Genomic DNA, 20567 nt, shown 5'->3' with positions numbered 1-20567 from the left:
CTAGTATGCACAAGACCCTGGGTTTGATTCCTAGCACTGCAAAAAATTATTTTTATATAGATGTATCATTTAGAGAAAGATGTACACAAGTAACTTAAAATCTGAGCGAATACCAAGCTTTGAAAAGTGATACATTGTCAAGTTGAAAAAAATATCAAAAACCATTGCACAGCATGTAATAAATTCATTATATGCTTATAAAAGCTAAATTTAATTATTAAAAATTTTTTTTAACATTTTTGAAATCCTGCGACATAACCAGCTTCTGGTTTGCATAAAGAAGATAGGAAAAATTTATATAGTTTCTAAGTTTATTTAGAAGGATCTAGCTTATAGCATATGGAACAACATTTTTTTCCCCTAGCATGTAGTATATTTTTGGCCAATCTGTGTTTTTTTTTTTTTTCCCTCAATTTTTCTCTGATAGATACTACTTTCTTCATAAAACTAAAACAGACGGTTCCATGTTCTTGCAGGCTCTGACTTCTTATTTTGCTCCATTGTAGTAAAATTAGTATTTGTTTCATTATATAATTTTTAGAGGGGAAGTATGTGAAACACTACTCAACACAAAGATAAGTTACATTATTGGCCCTGTTAATGGTATGCTTTGCTTTGATGTTGTAGATAATAATCTAACCTTAAATTCATTAGAAAATAGTCTTTAGTGCATTATATAGATAAAATGTATAAAAATGTAGATGATAGATATTTCATTACTGACAAGTAACTTAAATCTCATTGAATTTTGTGAATTTGTAGAAAAAAAGCAAAATCATATACAATTTGATTATGTTTTTGATATTATACAAATATACATACATAAAATAATTTTATAACAGTCTGATGATGGAGGTGAACAGAAGTGTATATACCAGCAAATGTTTGATAAACCAAAATTTGCAGGGATCCTATTGTGTGGACCATTTGGTTTGTGATTGACTCAATTCCTTCTCCTCTTGATATTCCCTTATTTAGCAGTTTGGTGCTCATCTCAGGAAATCTTAGGAGGTAATGATAATTCACAGATATGCAACTCACAAATATGATTGCATATTTGTTAGTAACTTAGGACTGAATATTTTTCTCAAGCTTCTACTTCTACTTTGTTTTGTGAATCCAGTTTGAGCAATAGTCTTTTGCATGTTATGACTCACACCCCGATCCCTAAAAGCTGTTTCAGTATAGGGTGATATCTAGCATTGTATATCACACTTAGTAGTTTGCCTTTGGATTTTCTTTCCGGTTATCCTGCACAGAACTGAAGAAACATTAATGATACACTGATCTTATATCACCCACTTTGTTATATAATCTGTAAATAAGAGCAATTTTGCTTTTTCTTTACCAAACCTTATTTTTTTTCCCTGTCTTATTGCACTGATCACAACCTCCAGATCAGTGTTAAAATGAAGCAGTTGATAGTAGACATCCTTGTCTTGCTTCTGATTTTAAAGAATTTACTGTTAAGTATGGTCTGTTTCATTCACATCAGTAATACAATTAGAGTCCTTGTGTAAAACAAAACAAAACAAAGCAGGGTCTTCTACTGCTAAAATAATTTCACATTTGCAGAATACTTTCACATGTATTACCCATTTATTTCTGATAATTCTTCATGAATAGAGCTGTATTAGAGATGCAATGCACTGTTCTTTTAAATTGAGCAGAAATTTGGAAGAGAATTTCAATTGCAGTAAGTTTAGAAACCAACCCTGGTTTCAAGGATATGACAGTCTAACTTTGTAGTGGAAAAGTTTTATGTGGCTCTGGTGAAATGAGAAATGATCTGGAATGTCAGATTAGAGGGAGATTGTTAAAAACTTACTGTCATGTTTTAATGGCCCTGTCAATTCCAGTTTCACCTCTTAATATCTTTTTCAGAGTAGGAGGAAATCAAAATGGTTCAAAGATTCTTCTGTTGTCATAAATTTATATGGGGAAAGTTGAACTGAAAGTATAATATTAGAATTCATAGGAGGCTGCAAATAAGAGTTTTCTGCAAATGAAAACGATTTGGTCCTTGCCTCCTTCCCTCACTCTCTTTCCCATTTAAGTTAGGTCAATATTGTTTTAAAATAGCGTCCTTGAGAAGAGGTAGCATATGCTATAATCCCAGGTATCTTTAGCACTTTTCTAATTTACGAATGATTTGAATGTGTGTTTAAGGTTGGGAGACAAGTTGATGCAGGTTAAAGGACTGGGCATTAGGAGACAATTGTGTTTGCTTCTTCCGCCAGACAGATCCGAAATGATGTCATGTGCTGCTAAAAGGGTAGAAATGGAGAAAGAACACCCTGCTGAGGAAAACAAGACTCAGAGAGTCAGGGGTTCAGTGTTCTCTCACATGTGGATGCCAGACAGAAAAGCTGAATGGAAAAGGGGACTCCTGTGAAAACAGGGGGTCGGAGGAGCAGCTGTGGGACCAGTAGGAGGAAGGGAGGTTCCTCCTCATTAAGGGCAGGGCCTCCTAAGACTGTTCAAGTTCCAAATTACTATGATTCCAAATGTTGCTTAGATTTTTTCTTATAAAATATTAACAGATAAGTGCAGAACCTAACAGCTAAATCCTCTGTCAGTTATTTGTACTTGTCGCAATACCAAAGATACAAAGCTCTAACTTGAAAATTATTCCTGGCTTTCTGTTACTGTGTTTCGGGCTGTCACATCAAATGGTATTCATTTACTGATTTACTTTTCCATATACATCTATTTATAAAACTTAAAACCAGTCAGAGTATCGGCTAAAATATTATTCATAACAATATAGTTTAACTTCTGATGTGCAGTTCAATTTGTGCATATTGCTTTTTCTAATTTTCTGATTAAGGCAACTCTTTCTGAAAAGAGGATACTACTGTGAATTTAATGGGGGAGATTGAATATATTACAGAGAGATCAATAACTTTGTTGAATAATGTTGAATAGAAGTGGTAAAAGAGGGCATCCCAATCTTGTTCCAGTTTTTAGAGGGAATGCTTTTGATTTTTCTCCATTTAGAATGATGTTGCCCTTGGATTTAGCATATATAGCTTTTACAATGTTGAGATATGTTCCTACTATCCCTGATTTTTCTCATGTTTTGAGCATGAATGGATGCTGACTTTTGTCAAATGCCTTTTCTGCTCTATTGAGATAATCACATGATTCTTGTCTTTAAATCTATTAATGTTATGAATTACGTTTATTGATTTCTGTATGTTGAGCCAACCTTACGTCCCTGTGATAATCTCTGCTTTATCATGGTACACTATCTTTTACATGTGTTTTTGTGTGCAATTTGCCAGTATTTTATTAAGAATTTTTTTATCTGTGTTCATCAGGGATATTAGTCTGAAGTTTTCTTTCCTGATGTGTCTTTGTCTGGTTTTGGTATCAGGGTGACACTAACTTCATAGAATGAGTTTCAAAGGGTTCCTTCCTTTTCTATTTCATGGAATAATTTGAGGAGTATTGGTGTAACTTCTTCTTTGAAGATCTTGTACAACTCAACTGAGAATCTGTCTGGTCCTGGACTTTTCTTTGTTGATAGGCTTTTGATGGCATCTTCAATTTCATTGCTGGCAATTATTCTGTTTAAATTTTCTGTCCTCCTGATTTAAGTAGGTCATATGTGTCTGGAAATTTTTTGATATCTTCCTGATTTTCTATTTTATTGGAGTATAGATTTTTAAAATAATTTATGATTATTGTGTGTATTTCAGTATTGTCAGTGGTGATATTTCCTTTTTCATCATAAATTTTAGTAATTTGAGTTTTTCTCTCTGTTAGCTTAAGGGTTTATTAATTTTATTATTTCAAAGAACCAACTTTTTGTTTTGTTCATTCTTTAATTAGTTCCTGTGTTCTACTGCTTTTCGTGTCGATTTCTTCTTCTTTTTTAGTACTTTGAGATGTAATTTTAGGTTATTTATTTGGTGAGTGAATGAGCTCAATGCAGTGAACTTTCCTCTTAGAATTACCTTCATAGTGTCCCAGAGATTTTGATATGTTGTGTCATTATTCTCATTTACCTCTAAGTATTTTTTTATGTCATCCCTAATTGCTTCTGCTATCCATTGGTCATTCAGTAGCATATTTAGTGTCCAGGTGTTAGAGTAGCTTCTATTTTTTATAATACTGTTGATTTCTGATTTCATTCCATTATGATCTAGTAGAATGCAAGGTATTATTCCTTTTTTGTATTTGCTAAAAGTTGCTTTGTGGACTAAAATATGGTATATTTTAGAAAAGGATCCATGTGATGCTGAGAAGAAAGTGTATTTGATCATTGATAAATGAAATATTCTATAAATGTCTGTTTTAGTTCTACAGCTTCTTTATTTAGTTTGTGTTCAGAGGATCTATCCAGTGATGACAGAGGAGTATTAAAGTCCCCCAGTATTATTATGTTGTGGTCTGTTTGATTCTTGAAATTGAGAAGAGTTTGTTTGATGTATGTAGACACTCTATTGGGTGGGACATAAGTATTAGCGATTGTTATGTCTTGTTGATGTATAATTCCCTTAAGCAGTATGAGATGGCCTTCTTTATCCTTTTAGTTACCTCTGACTTGAAGTCCATTTTATCTGATATGAGGATAGAAACCCCTGCTTTTTACAAGATCCATGTGAATATGTTTTTTCCCATCCTTTCACCTTCAGTCTGAGGATGTCTTTGTCTGTGATGTGAGCCTCTTGGAGACAACATATTGTTGAGTCTTGTTATTTAAATCCAATCTGCTAGTCTGTGTCTTATGATAGATGAGTTTAGGCCATTTACATTCAAAGTTATTTTTGAGGTATCATTTTTATTCCCTATCATTTTGATTTATTTCTGGGTTTTAATTTGAATTAGTTTCTCCTTTGACTATTCTTCTAGTGTTATTCCTCCCTGTGTTGGTTTTTACTTTTAGTTTTCATTTCTTTTTCATGAAATATCTTATTATGTTTTGTAGTGCAGGCTTTCTAATTGTGAATTCTTTTAACTTTTGTTTATCATGGATGGTTTTTATTTCCTCATCAGTGCTGAAGCAGAATTTTGCTGGGTATACAGTATTCTTGGTTGGCATCCATTTTTTTTTGCCAGAGCTTGGTATATATTATTCCAAGACCTTCTTCTAGCTTTGAGGTTTAAGTTGAGAAATCAGCTGAGATCCAGATTAGTTTTCCTGTAAATATGATCCGTCATTTTTCTCTGGCAGCCTTTAATACTCTTATCCTTATTCTGTATGTTAGGCAGTTTTATTATAATGTGCCATGGTGTGGGTCTGTTGTAATTTTGTATATTTGGGGTCCTATATTCTTCCTGTATTTGATTTTCCTTCTATTCTTAAGGTTTGGAAAATATTCAGATATTATTTTATTGAAAAGTTTGTGCATTCCTTTAATTTTTATCTGTGAGCCTTCATTTGTCCCAGTAAATCTTAAGTTTGGTCTTTCATGTCATCTCATATTTCTTGAAAGTTCTTTTCATGGTCTTTTAATATCTTCTCTCCATTGTCAACATTGTTTTCAAGATTATATATTATCTTCATTGCCTGAAAATGTCTTCCAAGTGGTCTAGTCTGCTGGACATGGTTTCCAAAGAATTTTTAATTTGGTTTTTTGATTCCTTCATTTTGAGGATTTCTGACTGATTGATCTTCAGAATCTCTTATCTCTTTATTGAAGTTATCTTTCACTTCTTGTGTTTTCTCTCAGATTTCATTTCTTACATCAACTTTTATCTTGGAAATCAGTGTAACCATGAACTTTCTAAATTCCATCTCTGATATTCACTCCACTTTGGTGTCAATGGAGTCTGTTATTGAGATATTCTCTGTTGTTTTGAACAGTTTGTTCCATTGCTTTTTCATGTTGTTTGTGTGTCTGCCCATTTTTTTGGATGAATCTGAAGCTGCAGAGTTTCTACCTTATGTAATTTCTACTTTATACTGACCCTCTGTGTTACTAGTACCTCACAGATTGGGTGGGGAAATGCAATGATAGCAACAATCTATGCAAACAAAATATAGCAGTAGACAGGTACTTAGTTCCTGTTTTGATATCTGTAGTGTTAATTTGTCCCGGCCCGCGGGACATCAACACGGGACCGCAAACCTGAGAGAGAAGGAATGAAGGGACAAGAGACGCAGGGAGAGGCAGCAAGACAGGAATTCTGATCAAGCTGCAAATTTTTATTGTTCACACAGGGGTATTTATACTGAGGGAAGGAGGGGTGTGACAAGGTGCAGGCTGGTTGGCTGTGTTCTTCTGCTGGGTTCCTGATAGGGTGCAAATTCACGCCGGCCGGGAGGTGAGGTTCGCGCCGCCGGGAAGGTGAAGTTTGCGCCGGCGGGAAGGGAGGGGCGCTGCTGCTTATTGTAAAGATCAGAATGTTCTCAGAATAAGAACTTCTTGGTCCCTGACATTTCCCCCTTTCTTATATAAAATTATTGACCATTTTTCGATAGCCATATTTTAAGGGGGTGATAGAGGCTATGCGCTGAGGCGGGGGCGCGGCTTTCCCGAACAGGTACAGAGCTGGAGTGACAATCCCTCGGGAACTGCGCCATATGTAGAAATAGTAGAATCAGGAATTTCCATTAGTAAAAACAGTAAATAATCATGAATTCTGTTTGACTTAAAATCAAACAGTAATGTACATGACTTCTACCTTATTAATTATTTCTGTGGCATTGGTGGTAGGGGAGAAGTTATATACATCAATTAGTATTAAGAGGTGTTAAGGATAGAGTGGAGCATGAGGAAAGAAGGGAAAGGAGGGTATGAAAGTATTTGCAATTACAAAGGGTGAATAGAGCAGATACAGTGATAACTTGTGATATGTGGTTATTGAGGAAGGGAAAGAAAAACTAGAATATAAAGCAGAGAAGAGAGAATGGAATTTGGCTGTCAGCCACAGAAAAAGAGAAGACAAGGGAAATAGAGTAGTGACAAAGACTGTACAAAACAGTACCAAAAAATGCTAATTAAAACCCTAACCCTGAAAATACAGAGCATGGGAAAATAACACCTTTTACAAAAGGCTAGAAATGAGGAGAGATAAACAAATATGTATATGTACAGAAGTCCTTGAATCAATCAGTACACATTTAAATAAAACAAATACCCAATATAGAAAACCAAAAACAAAAAGTAAAGCAAAGAAAAACAAAACAACAACCAAAAAAAAAAAAAAAAAAAAAATTCTTGATGAAATAGTAAGAGATTAAGGATTCATTTTCACTATGGTGGACAAAATCGTCAGTGAGCCTATGAATTCTCTGTCTGTGCCCAACTGATTTTCTTTTTGTTTCTTCTTGAGGTATGAACTAAGTGTGGAATAAGTGTGGAAGTATGGGCCATGGGTTGTTGAGTCCTTCCTTTTTATTGTGTTGCTCACAAGTTCAAGTTTGGGGGTTAAGACTTCCCAGTTTCCCTGTTTGGAAGATTAGTGTGGGTGGGCCAGGCTGCAGGCCATGTGGGGAAGCCGCTGGCAGGGGCAGGTGGGCTACCTGCCTATAAAAATCAATGTTAATTCATGCATGATTTACGTATGATGAATCGGATCTATTTTACACATGTAGTTTGATGATTGTTGACATATGAGTACACCTGTGCCGTCACAGTCTAATCATACCACAGTCAGAATACCAGACAGCTGTATCACTGCACAGAGCTCTCTCCCGATCCTTTGCAGTCAGTTCAGCCAGAGAAGCCCTCCCAGGATCCCAACTGAAAGTCTGCAGTGTTTACCAGAGACTGTCCTGTGCAGCTGCTGGGAGGCCACTTACGTCTGTACTTAATTACCCTCAGCGTCCTTGTAGGCCAGTTCTACCCAAATTTCCCTTCTTAAGATATCATTTGACTCCAGTCAGGCAATATGAGTAATCAGTTTTTCACAGTGTTCTCCTCAGACTTTCAGTAGACAAGGTGTTGGTTAATATTTTCACATTTTTCAGAGGAGAGGAAAATTTGCAGTACTCCTCTTGTCTACAGTAAGATAGAGAAGTTACCAGATTTGCATACTGATACATCTTAATCTCTCAGAGTAAGAATTTTAATCCATTCCCTCCCTTTACATCATTTTGCATTATCCATTTTAGAAGAATTTTCTAATTCTGCTTCATTGCCAAAGACAGTTTTGCTTATAACTATCAAAACAGTAAGTGTGTGCACACACACATGTATACAAACATGTAAAGAAATCTTAGTGCCTTGAAATTGAAAAGCTTCACGTGTGTGTGTGTGTGTGTGTGTGTGTGTTTGGGGGTTAGCTTCCTGCATGGTCTCTGCTTATAAGACTTCAGATTCATATGTTTGTTAGTATTGTTGTAATTTTATCAGAGGGGTGATTGTGTGAGCATTTTTTGGTCCTCTTTAACATGTATATTTAAAGTACAGATAGGAAGTGATTTTTTAAAGCATTATCTTCATTAACCTGCAATAATTATCATTTTAGAGTAGCATAAAATGGGTCAGAAACAAGGTTTACAATGCTCATAATTATTTCTGACAGTGGTAGTATTTAACCTTTTGAGTCGGTCTCAATAGACTGGCAATATAACTCAAACTATTAACAGTATATAATGATAAATGTTCCTTTAAAAGGTTATTTTCCTGTTCACAATTTTTGGAAAAGGTATAATATAAAAATATTTTTTAAGATATAGTTTTCTTCTGAGACTGTAACAATGCAAAGGTCAGCGTGGTGAAGCTGGGGTCCTGGAAAGAGAATGAGTGATTTGTAATGCTCTTGAGAGTCCTCGAGGAGATTTTAAAAATTTCTCTGTGTGTATGGCCCCAGAAGAACTTCCCTTCAAATAGCTTTGTAGTTCCTTTCAGCTGAAAGGCTAATTGAAGCCATGGCACTATTAAGTAGGGTGAAAAAGAGAAAGGGTGGGAGACGAGAATGTAAAAATGGACAGAACCAGGGCAGAGGGCTTAGGGTGCATGCTAGCCCTCAGCAGCAGTCACTCTCCTTTAGGAAACAGTGTTGCTCTTTGAGGAAGAAAAGTAAGATTTCTTTTTAAAACAGAAAAGATGGGGAAAACTACCCTGCAAAGACACAACACAAGGAATCTTCAAATAAAATGATATTCGTGAATTTATGATTATTCTCCCAGGTGAGAGCTATCTGTATGCTAATTTCAAGTGCCTTAAATATCTTAGACAGTAAACTCCTGGTTTTTCTTGAGTGAATTATTTATGTTACAGAAAGTATGGAGACTTAGCTCATGTTTACTGATTGTATGCAGTTGGCAAGATCTTTACACTCTTGAAGCCTCCTTCTTCACCAGACCTCTTCCTTCTTTCTCCCCTAGGAAGAATGTGAATCTCAGTTGCCCTCCTCCTCCTTCCCATCTGTCCAGATCTCAGTTGCCCATCTCCTCTGTGGAGCTCATCCTTCCCACTCCTCCCACAGTGGAGATTAATATACAACCTGAGAACTATAGTTAATAATTTGGATTTTATTAAATAAGCAGATCTTAGCTATTCTTGTCACACACAAAAAAGTAACCATGGGAGATGATAGGTATGTTAAACTACTTCACCATAGTAACCATTTTACTATCTATATGTATCCTATAATTATCATCATGTTGTAAATCTCAAAAATATACAATATAATTAATTTTAGGAAGACTCATAAATTTTAAATTATTATGGATCATATTTTTAACAATGTCTAATTTCATTTAAATTTTTCTGCAGTGTGTTCATCTTAGGGAAAAGTCTATCTCTGACATTGCTTTTTCCTTGTTTCTTTCACACTGAGTACTAAATCACACCAATGTCAATATAATTAACTCTGTGAACTTGACTTGATGAAACCCATTGTGTTAATTCAGATCCTCAGAGAAGCCTATCACCACGACTGGATTAAGTGCATAAGAAATGTATTAGGGGAAGTGCTGCAGAGAAAGGAGGAAGGGAGCTGGGCGGTGCCCAGAGACCACTGCACCATAGCACAGCGCTGCCAAGCCCAGCGGTAATGGAGCTGAGGTGAGGCGTCAGCCCCAGGGTGTTTTCTAGGGAAAGTTCCACAAGGCCTGTGGGGAGACCTTAGCCATAGTTACCCATAAAGTCCCACTTCTTTCAGGGGTTAAACTGCCTTAATATGAATTTTTAAAGGTTATAAATTTGAAAAGAGGTGTGTATTCCTACCATTTCCTTCTTCTGGAAAATACTTTTAGTCATAAAATCTGACTGAAAGGCTAAATTCCTTTAGGGCGGGGCTCTTTTGTTTTATAGAGTTTCTGAGTGGTGTTCTTCTCTGTTATGTCCTTTTAAAAAATCAAGGGCTGGGGAGATAGGTCAGGTGGTAGAGTGCTTGCCTTGCAAGCACAAGGCCCTGAGTTCCAGTTCCCCAGTACCGCAAAAAAAAAAAAAAAATCAAAAGTCGAGGAATGTAAACTAAATTCTCTGAGCAGTTTCCCATAATCATGTAATAATTCACTTATAATAGGGACATTAAAATTTTTTAAGAGCATGATAGTCTAGTTATTTTACACCTACCTTTTTAAAAGATTTTATCAGTATACTTTTTAAAAATAATTTTTAATAACTTTATTTTTATATGGTACTTAGGATCGAAGCCAGTGCCTCACATGTGCTGGGCAGGCGCTCTACCATTGAGCCACAATCCAGCCCCAATATATTTTTAAATTATTGTCAAAGGTCTTTTATATAAAGTGTTATATAAAAGGAACCTAACATCTAGGAATTTTGCCAGCTATGTTAGATAAGAAAATTGCTTTGTGAGTGAATATTTGTGAATACATCTAGCCTTCTACATTTGTTTCCTGTGTTTATATTATTTCATATCAGTGAATCTATTTTTAGAGTTTATGTTGATACTCTCCTTGTTACTACCATGTAGGACAAACTTAATAACCTTTTTTGTGCTCAATTTTTATTATTAGATTCAATAGACAAAATGAAACTGTCAAATATATATATATTTATGCATACATACATATACATACATTTCCATATATATCACATATATTTTTAACAGTCTCAAATTTACAGGAAAGTCACAAGTATAAAATTTTGCCTTGCTGAACTATTTCAAGAGTAATTTGCCAGCATGATGCCTCATTACCTCCAAATACTGTAGGGTGTTTTTCTAGAAGTGAGGATATTCTTCTGCACAGCCATAACACAACATCCAAGTCAGTAAATCAACACTGACGTGTTGCTTCTGCCTAAGCCTTGGACACCATTCAGGTTTCACTAATTGTCCAAGTAATGTCGCTTATAGAAAAAGGATCCAGTTCAGAATCACTCATTTCATTTAACTGACACATCTCTGATTTCTTTCAGTCTTAAACAAGTTTTTCACTTTTTCCTTCACTTTTTTGACCTGGATATTTTTAAAGATTATAGGTAAGTCATTTTTTAGAAAGTCTTTCTGCTTAGGTTTGTGTGATGTTTTGTCCTGGTTAGAGTCAGGTTATATGTCTTTGGCAGGAATAACACAGAACTCTGAATAAAAGTGCAAGTTAAGCCATCAGAAATATGACTATATAAATCAAAGAAATTAAATTAGTAAAATATGCTAATTGATTTTTCAACTTTTAAAATTAGGGCTCTGGAAACTGGTGATAATGAGGAAACGCTCCTTTCAAATTCATTAATAATAATTCCAAATGATCTAATTTTTTTCTCATTAGAGGTGAGTGTGATAATATCATTAACAGAAAAAGGTTAAAAGAGAACAATAGTACACAATGATTTTTTTTTTGAATGATCACCCTTTTACTTATTGAAAGACCTAAAAGAGTTTCCAAAATTACAATTCATGTAAAATGAATAAATGTAGGGCTGGGTTGTGGCTCAGTGGCAGAGCACTTGCCTAGCACATGTGAGGCACTGGGTTCGATCCTCGGTACCACATAAAAATAAATGAATAAAATAAAGGCATAGTGTTCATCTACAAACTAAAAAAAATTTTTTTAAATGAACATAGTGATGTTATAAAGTAGTAGAGATGAGCTATTTTCTAGAATTGAGTAATACATTTGATTAATTCCTGGCAGTTAAGGCAAAAATAAAATGCTGATCAAGATTACTTATAATCTTGTTAGCATACACTTAAAAAAATAAGGCCATGAATTTTTCATGCACAAAATTAGAGGACTTTATTGTATTAGGATCCTGATATGGAATGGATGACTCCATGATTTACCATCCTAATTAAGACCTTTGAGGGTGAAGCGATGTTAGTAATTTTCCTGGGATATATGGAGGGTAATATGAAAGACATTGATTTCAGTGAGCTTTCACACATGGTGCATAAATGCTGACTAAATGGGTGATTCCTGAATGACCTATGTCTAGAGTTGAGTTTTTTGAAGTCTGAGGGGTTGCATATGTAATGTCAGGTATGAGTTTTTTTTTTTTTTTTTTTTTTTTTTTTTTTTTTTTTGCGGTGCTGGGGATTGAACCCAGGGCCTTGTACTTAGGGCAAGCACTCTACCAACTGAGCTATCTCCCCAGCCCAGGTATGAGCTTATTAAAGCTAATTTTGTGGAATAAAGTATTGCGCTTCCTCATTACTTAGCTTCAGACAGGATAGCATTTAAAGAGTTGCAGTGTTTGTCATCAACATTCAGCAGTGTGTCTTTCTCAAAAAAAAAAAAAAAACGAGCAAAGGGTGAAATACTATATGCAAATGGTACTTCAGTAAATGCGATTTTATAGAAAAGACTAAATCATTTTTAAGTGATAGGAGTTTTCAATAGCTGAAAGGCTGCTTCTTTGTCACCTAATTCTACAGTATCATATGTTATAGGTGGTTCTAGCCAGAAGCTGAGTCATAGTTAAAATATAGTGGTATTTATAAGCTCCTATAACTCTCCATAGTTCTAGTATATGCTTTCTGTAAATTGAGCATTTTGAAGGAAACATGTAGTCATTATTCTTTTGTGAAAATTGAAAAGACAAATGTGTATGCTCACCCATAAGTAAGGCCAACCTTCTATAGTGTAATCCTGGGTGACAAAATTACCTCTAAAGAAAACCAATACCTTTATTAAAGGAAAAAAAGTAACTTTGAGGCTTATCAAGTATGTATACAAATACTACCTTGAATTACCGAAATTTCTTTTTTTTATTTGTTCTAATTAGTTATCATTTGACACATTATACATAAATGGAGTTATAACTTCTAATTCTTCTGGTTGTACATGATGTGGAATCACACACATGTCATTTATGTACATAGGGTAATAACGTCCAATTCATTCTACTATCCTTCCTACCCCCATTACTCCCCTCCCTTCACTCCCCTCTGCCTAATCCAAAGTACCTCTGTTCTTCCCTATACCCCCCATTATGAATTACTATCTGCATATCAGGGAAAACATTTGACCTTTGGTTTTTTGGGATTGGCTTGTTTCACTTAGCATAATATTCCCCAGCTCCATCCATTTACCTGCAAATGCCATAATTTCATTCTTCTTTTAGACTGAGTAATATTCCACTGTGTATACATACCACATTTTCTTTATTCATTCATCTGTTGAAGGGCATCTAGGTTGGTTCTATAGTTTAGCTGCTGTAAATTGATCTGCTATAAAGATTAATGTAGCCTCATCACTGTAGTATGCTGATTTTAAGTCCTTGGGGTATAAATGGAGAAATGGGATAGCTGGGTCAAATGGTGGTTCCATTCCAAGTTTTCTGAGGAATCTCTATACTGCTTTCCAGATTGGTTGTACCAATTTGCAGTTCCACCAGCAATGTATGAGTGTACCTTTTTCCCCACATCCTCATCAACATGTATTGTTGCTTGTATTCTTGATAATTGTCATTCTGACGAGCGTGAGATGAAATCTTAAGAGTAGTTTTGAGTTGCATTTCTCTAATTGCTAGAGATGTTGAACATTTTTTCATATATTTGTTGATCAATTATATTTATTCTTATATGAAGTGTCTGTTCAGTTCCTTAGCCCATTTACTGATTGGGTTATTTGAGTTTTTGGTGTTAAGTTTTTTGAGTTCTTTATATATCCTTTAGATTAGTGCTTTATGTGAGGTGAGTGTGGTAAAGATTTTTCTCCCATTCTGTAGGCTCTGTTTTCATGTTATTGTTTCTTTTCTGAGGAACTTTTTAGTTTGAATCCATCCCATTTATTGATTCTTGATTTTACTTCTTGCACTTTAGGAGTCTTCTTAAGAAGTCAGGTCCTAAGCTGACATGGTGAAAATTTGGACCTAGTTTTTCTTCTGTTAGGTGCAGGGTCTCTGTATTGTATGACCTGAAAGAATCATCCACAGCCTGAAAAAAATAATCTGAGTCATTTTGTACCAACTAATGACCTTTTCCACAAAATAATTTAATTTATTGTGTGGAAACTGATTTTAATTGATAAAACAGATGTTTCACAGGACTAAATATTGTTCAGACTGCAGTGTAATCACCTGAGAAGGCTCTTGATTAAATTTGCTCGGTGTGGTTAATGAAAATGGTGCCCTTTCAGTTTTAAGAGGGGAGTTTGTAGCTGTGAATATCTACATCAAAAAAACAGAGATCTCAAATAAATAACCTAGTAATGCATCTCAAGGTCTTAGGAAAACATGAACAAGTGAAACCTGAAACCAGCAGAGAAAGGAAACAATAACAATTGGAGCCCAAATTAGAAATAGAGATGAGAAAAACAAGCCAAAGGATCAATGAGATACAGAGTTGGTTCTTTGAAAAGATCAACAAGATTGATAAACACTTAGCTAGACTAACCAAAAGAAAGGGGGGAAAGACCAAATTAATAACATTAGAGGAGAAAAGAGGGATATTACTGTAATAGATACCACTTACTTCCAGAAGCTCATTAGGGATGATTTTGAAAATTTATATTCCAATACATTGGAAAATCTAGAAGAAATAGGTAGATTTTTAGACATATACAACCTATCAAAATTGAATCCAGACTGTATTAAAAACCTAAATAGATCAATAACAAGCAATGATTCTGAAGCAGTGATAGAAAGTCTCCCAACAAAATAAAGCCCAGGACCAGATGGATTTGTGACTGAATTTTACCAGACGTTCAAAGAAGAACTAATACCAAAACCAGATAAGGACACAACAAAGGAAGAAAACTATAGACCAAGATCTTTCATGAACTTAACTGTAAAAACCCTTAATAAAATACTTACAAATCTAATTCAGCAACACATTAAAAAGGTCATATGCCATGACTGAGTTGGTTTCATTCAGGAATGCAAGGATGGTTCCGCATATGCAAATACAGTATTTAAGTACAATCAGGGATAAAAATACATGGTCATCTCAACAGATACAGAAAAGGCCTTTGATGAAATTCAGCACCCTTCGTTATAAAAGCCCTGAAGAAACTGGGTCTAGAAGGGTCTTACCTCAACATAATAAAGGCCATGTATACGACATACCCATAACCAGCATCCTACTCAATGTGGAAAAACTGAAAGTATGTTAACCAAACCAACAATAAGGATGTCTGCTGTCAGCACTCCTGTTCAATATAGTACTTTTATTTCTATTTTGTGATGATATGATCCTATACTTAGAAATCCCTAAAGACTGCCCCAGAAGACTTTTAGATTTGATAAATTCAGCAAAGTAGCAGGATACAAAATCAACATTAAAAAATCAATAGCCTTTATGTATACCAGTAACAAACCAGCTGAGGAAGAAATCAGGAAGATAATTCCATTCATAATAACTTCTGAATAAATGAATGAATAAATAAACAAACCAAATACCTAGAAATAAACCTAACCAACAAGATAAAAGATCTCTGCAATGACAATTAGAGACACTGAAGAAAAATTAAATGATACTAAGGAGCAGAAAAATCTCATATGTTCATGGATTGGTAGATTTAATTTTAAGATGGCCAGTTATGAAAAGCAGTCTATAGATTCAATATAGTCCCCACAAAAATGCCAATGACATTCTTTATAGAACTAGAAAAAATTCTAAAATTCACATGGAAAAACAGAAGACCCATAATAGCCAAGGTAGTACTGAGCAAAAAGAACAATGCCGGAGGTGTCACAGGACCTGGTTTCAAAATATACTGCAGAGCCATAGTAACAAAAGTAGCATGGTGCTGGTATAAAAAAAAAAAAAAAAACATGGAGACAATTGGAATAAAATAGAGGGCACAGAAATAAGCCCACACTGCTTCAGCCCTCTGATCCTTGACAAGGTTGCCAAAAACTTACACTGCAGGAAAGACAACCTCTTTAACGAACAGTTTTGGGAAAACTAGATATCCATATGTAGAAGATTGAAACTAGATCTCTGTCTCACCCTGCACAAAAATCAATTCAAGATGTAATGCAGGGCTGGGGATATAGCTCAGTTGGTAGAGTGCTTGCTTCCTAAGCACAAGACCCTGGGTTTAATCCTCAGCACTGCAAAAAATAAATAAATAAATAAATAAATAAAATAAAAATAAAAAAATATATATATGTAATGGAGAGGAAATACATCAAGGTATAGGCACAGGCAACGCCTTCCTGAATAGAATTCCTATAGCTCTGGAAGTAATAATAAGAATTAACAAATGGAAGAACACCAGATTAAAAAGCTTCTGCACAACAAAATAAACAAGAATGTGAAGAGAAAGCCTATAGAATGGGAAAAAATCTTTGCCAGCTACTCTCCAACAGAGGATTATTATCCAGAACATATATAAAGAACTCAAACTTAGCACCATAAAACAAATAATCCAGTTAATAAGCAGGCAAATGAACTGAACAGACACTTCTCAAAAAAAAAAAAAAAAAAGAAAGAAATACTTTTGGTCAACAGCTATATGAAAAAGTATTCATTATATTTAGCCATCAGGAAATATAAGTCAAAACTACAGTGAGACTCCATCTCAATTCCGTCAGAATGGCAGTCATCAAAACTACAAATAACAATACTTGCTAGTAAGGATGGTGGGGGAAACCCTTACACATGTTAGTAAAACTACCATGAAAATCAGTGCAGAGATCCCTCAAAACCAAAAATAGAACTACGACATGACCCAGCTATACCACTCTTATGCAAAATGCAAAACAATCAAAGTCAGCATAGGATAGAGGTGCCTGCATGTTCATTGCAGCACAACTCACAATAGCCAAGTTATAGACAGCCTAGTTGCTCTTCAGCAGATGAATGGAGCAAGAAAATGTATGTATATACACAATGGAGTATCATTCAGCTGTAATGAAGAATGAAATCATGTCATTTGCAAGAAAATGGGTGAAACTAGAGATCACCATCTTAAGCAAAATAAATCAGATTCAGAAAGGCAAGTATCATCATGTTCTCTCATATGTAAAATCTAGGGAAAAAGATATGAAAATAGAAGGGAGACTAATAGAAGAGGAAGGTAATCGGGAAGGTGAGTAATGCAGGGGGTAGAAATGATCGAAATGTGTTATACACACAATGAATATGATATCGTGAAATCCCATGTTCTGTATAATTAACATCACTAATGAAAAAGAACAAGAAAAATGGCCCCTTTAAATCTTAGAGGATTCTTTCTTAACCCACTGTTCAGTTTTATTATCATAAATGCTGAAATGCTTCTCCCAGTAGTAGAAAGTCAGATGAAACTGTCACTCCGAGTTCCTTAGGGTTCTTACTCAGTTTGCAAATAATCAGAAACTGTTCCTCCATAGAGATGTTAACCGGTTTTTGCAAAAACAAAAAATAGCAAAGTTCTTCCTGGGTTGAAGCAGCTGGTCAAATACTTTAAACTTGGGAATTTCAACTTCTGAGTAAAAAGACCTCTGACTTAAAAATATAGAGATTATTTGAGAAACACATACCTGAATGAAGACATTTATCTGTCAATGAAGGTTTATATTTTGGTATTTGTTTTTGGAGATGCAGTAGCTCGGTCAGCAAGATTCTGGCCTCTGCTTTGGTTATTATAGGCTTTGGCCTTTTGTTTGATTTGTTGGATTATTTCAGTATGTTGGAAATCATAGTAATCTTGTCATTTTTTATTTATATAAGTTTAGTAATATAGAAATTTTCTCTTTCCTTTTTTCCCCTTTCCTCTCATAATTTTATCAGGTGACTATTCAGAAAATTTCTGATGGCCTAGACCAAAGGGAATTAATTTTCTCAAGTAGTTGTCTATGAATAGTTTATGTTAAAGTTAGACAAAATAGAATGAAAAGATAGGTATTCATTTGGTTTTAGAACTTGCAATAAACCCTCATTAATAACTCAAAGATTAATGAGGCCTAAATTTTTGGGCATAAATAGCTTAGAATCTTTGTTAAGAGCCATTGGAGGAATTTATGAATTATCTAGTTCATTTCATCACAAGAAACAGACTAGTAGATGGAACTGAGACAGACCTGCATTAGCCCATCCTCCTCATCCTCCAAAGCAAAGGTAGTTGCAGTTGCCCTTTGTTGGACACCTGCCTTTGTGGGATAAGCCCAGGTTTTTTTCTCTGGGGCTGTGGATTTTGGAGCTGAAATTGCCCAGATCTTTACAGACACTGCTGAGGTAAAATCCACTGAGCTGAGAAGGAGCCAGGGCTGAGCCTCTCCATGTTCAAGGATGAAGACAGTTGACAAAGACAAGCATAACCAGCACGTCAGGAAATGAGAGGGAAGCACGTAGCTTCAAATGTCTACATTAGAAAAGAAGAAAGATCTAAATTTTTACTTTAATAAGCTAGGAAATGAAGAGCAAATTAAACCCTAAGTAAATAGAAGGAGATCAATAATAAAGATAATAACAGAAATCAGGGAAATAGAAAACACATAAACAAAATAATAATAAAACCAAAAGCAAGGTCTTTGAAAAGATTAGACTAACTTTGGAGACAAGAAAATGGATAAGCAAATCATGCTATATTTATGCAGAAATATGCTACTCAGCAGCAAAAAGGAACGAGGTACTGAGACATACAATAACACAGAAGAATCTCACAAACATTATGTTGAATAAAAGAAGCTGAATTGATCAAATTATATTGTTAAATTGTGTGCATGTATGAATACATCACAGCAAATACCACACTTTTGGTATAATTATAATGCAGCAATAAAAAATGAAAAAGAAGCCGGACACAAAGAAGTACATATTTTAATATTTTGTTTATATAAAACTTATATAAACAAAACTGCAACTACCTTTGCTTTGGAGGATGAGGAGGATGGGCTAATGCAGGTCTGTCTCAGTTCTATCTACTAGTCTGTTTCTTGTGATGAAATGAACTAGATAATTTATAAATTCCTCCAATGACTCTTAACAAAGGTTCTAAGCTTTATGTTTTATAAAACTTATAAAAATCCAGAACTAACATATTATTATAAAAATCAGATCAGGGGACGCTTGGGTGGAGGTGTTTGACTACAGAGGCATGAAGGAACGTTCCAGAGTGGTATGGTCATTCTGGAATGGTGGCATTGTATTATACTCCACCTCAAGGAATCATGTGATTAAAGTGTATACATTTCACTGAATGTAAAAACTTCAAAAAAGCTTATTATTATTGTTTTACCAAAAAATAATCAAACACCTACAAAAACAAAGCACACCACTGCACTGTTGTTGTGGACTCTGCACTGTGATTTGGCTGATGGGAGCCACTGTACTTACCCTTCCTAGGTCCCCTTCTCTAGTGATCTTTGATAACAATGGTCCTGGACAGAAGCAGTTTTTATACTCACAAAATTGCAACACAATTGTTTCAAGCAAATTGAAGAAGTTCCCCAACATGAAGTTCCCCACATAGATTCTAGCAGCACATGTGGGATGTTTGTCTTTAAAAAACAAAACAATACAAAACAAAAGAAAAGAACAGTGGCAACACCTGAACTTTTTAAAAAAAATTATAATCCAGTCTTAGTGAGCCTGCCCACAAAACCTGTTTTTGTATTGCCCTTGATTTATGAATGGTTTTTATATTTTAACTGCCACCATACTTGTTGCCAAAACCTAAAATGTTTACTATCTGTACTTTTAAAGAAAGGGCTAACTCCTAGCTTCACCCTTTTATCAGCACATTTACCTGCTGATTCAGCTCCTAAAGCTAGTGTAAGGACCTTCTGTTGTTGGATCGATCCCAGCTGTTTGAAGCATATATTGAGTATATTAAGGATACAACCCTGTTTCCTTTCCTCTGAGGACAGAGAGGTGGACGTTAGGCTGAGTGGGGTGATCGTTACTTCCCACGGAGCTCTGGGCTTCCTGGGCAGGGCTCTCTGGGCGCCTTCCGGCCGGCCTGGCTGGAGCGATGCTCGATGCTCACGGTGGGCTCGGCAGAGCACCTGCGGTAGTGCGTGTGGCGTGGTCCCCGCGCTCTCCGCCATTCTTAGAAAGCGCGCTGCACAGCCGGCTGTTCCAGCCTTACTGAGCAGGAGAGAGGAGCGGAACATTTCTGCTTTTCAACCTTGTGGAAAATGGGAGAGTAGTTCAGAAGGTATTCCAGAACTTGGAGAGGTTCTACTGGTAATTTTATTTTTTGTTTCTCAGAATAGCAGACCTGCCCTACACTTTGAAGCTTCAAGACTTCCTCTTGTAGTGTCTTACAATTCTAATCAATCTCAGAGTCTTGGTCTCCCCCACCTTTTGCCCATGCCTCCCAT

General features: G+C 35.3%; 1 protein-coding gene across 5 annotated transcripts in view; it reads left to right on the top strand.

The window, feature by feature from the left end:
* Positions 1 to 20567, top strand: part of Rabgap1l (RAB GTPase activating protein 1 like) — a 663388-nt gene that overhangs the window by 387524 nt on the left and 255297 nt on the right. The window lies entirely within an intron of this gene.

Source organism: Sciurus carolinensis, chromosome 12, assembly GCF_902686445.1.
Source record: "Sciurus carolinensis chromosome 12, mSciCar1.2, whole genome shotgun sequence".
NCBI classification, from domain to species: Eukaryota; Metazoa; Chordata; class Mammalia; order Rodentia; family Sciuridae; genus Sciurus; species Sciurus carolinensis.
Note: the sequence above shows the minus strand (reverse complement) of the source record. Positions and strands in the feature narration are given on the sequence as shown.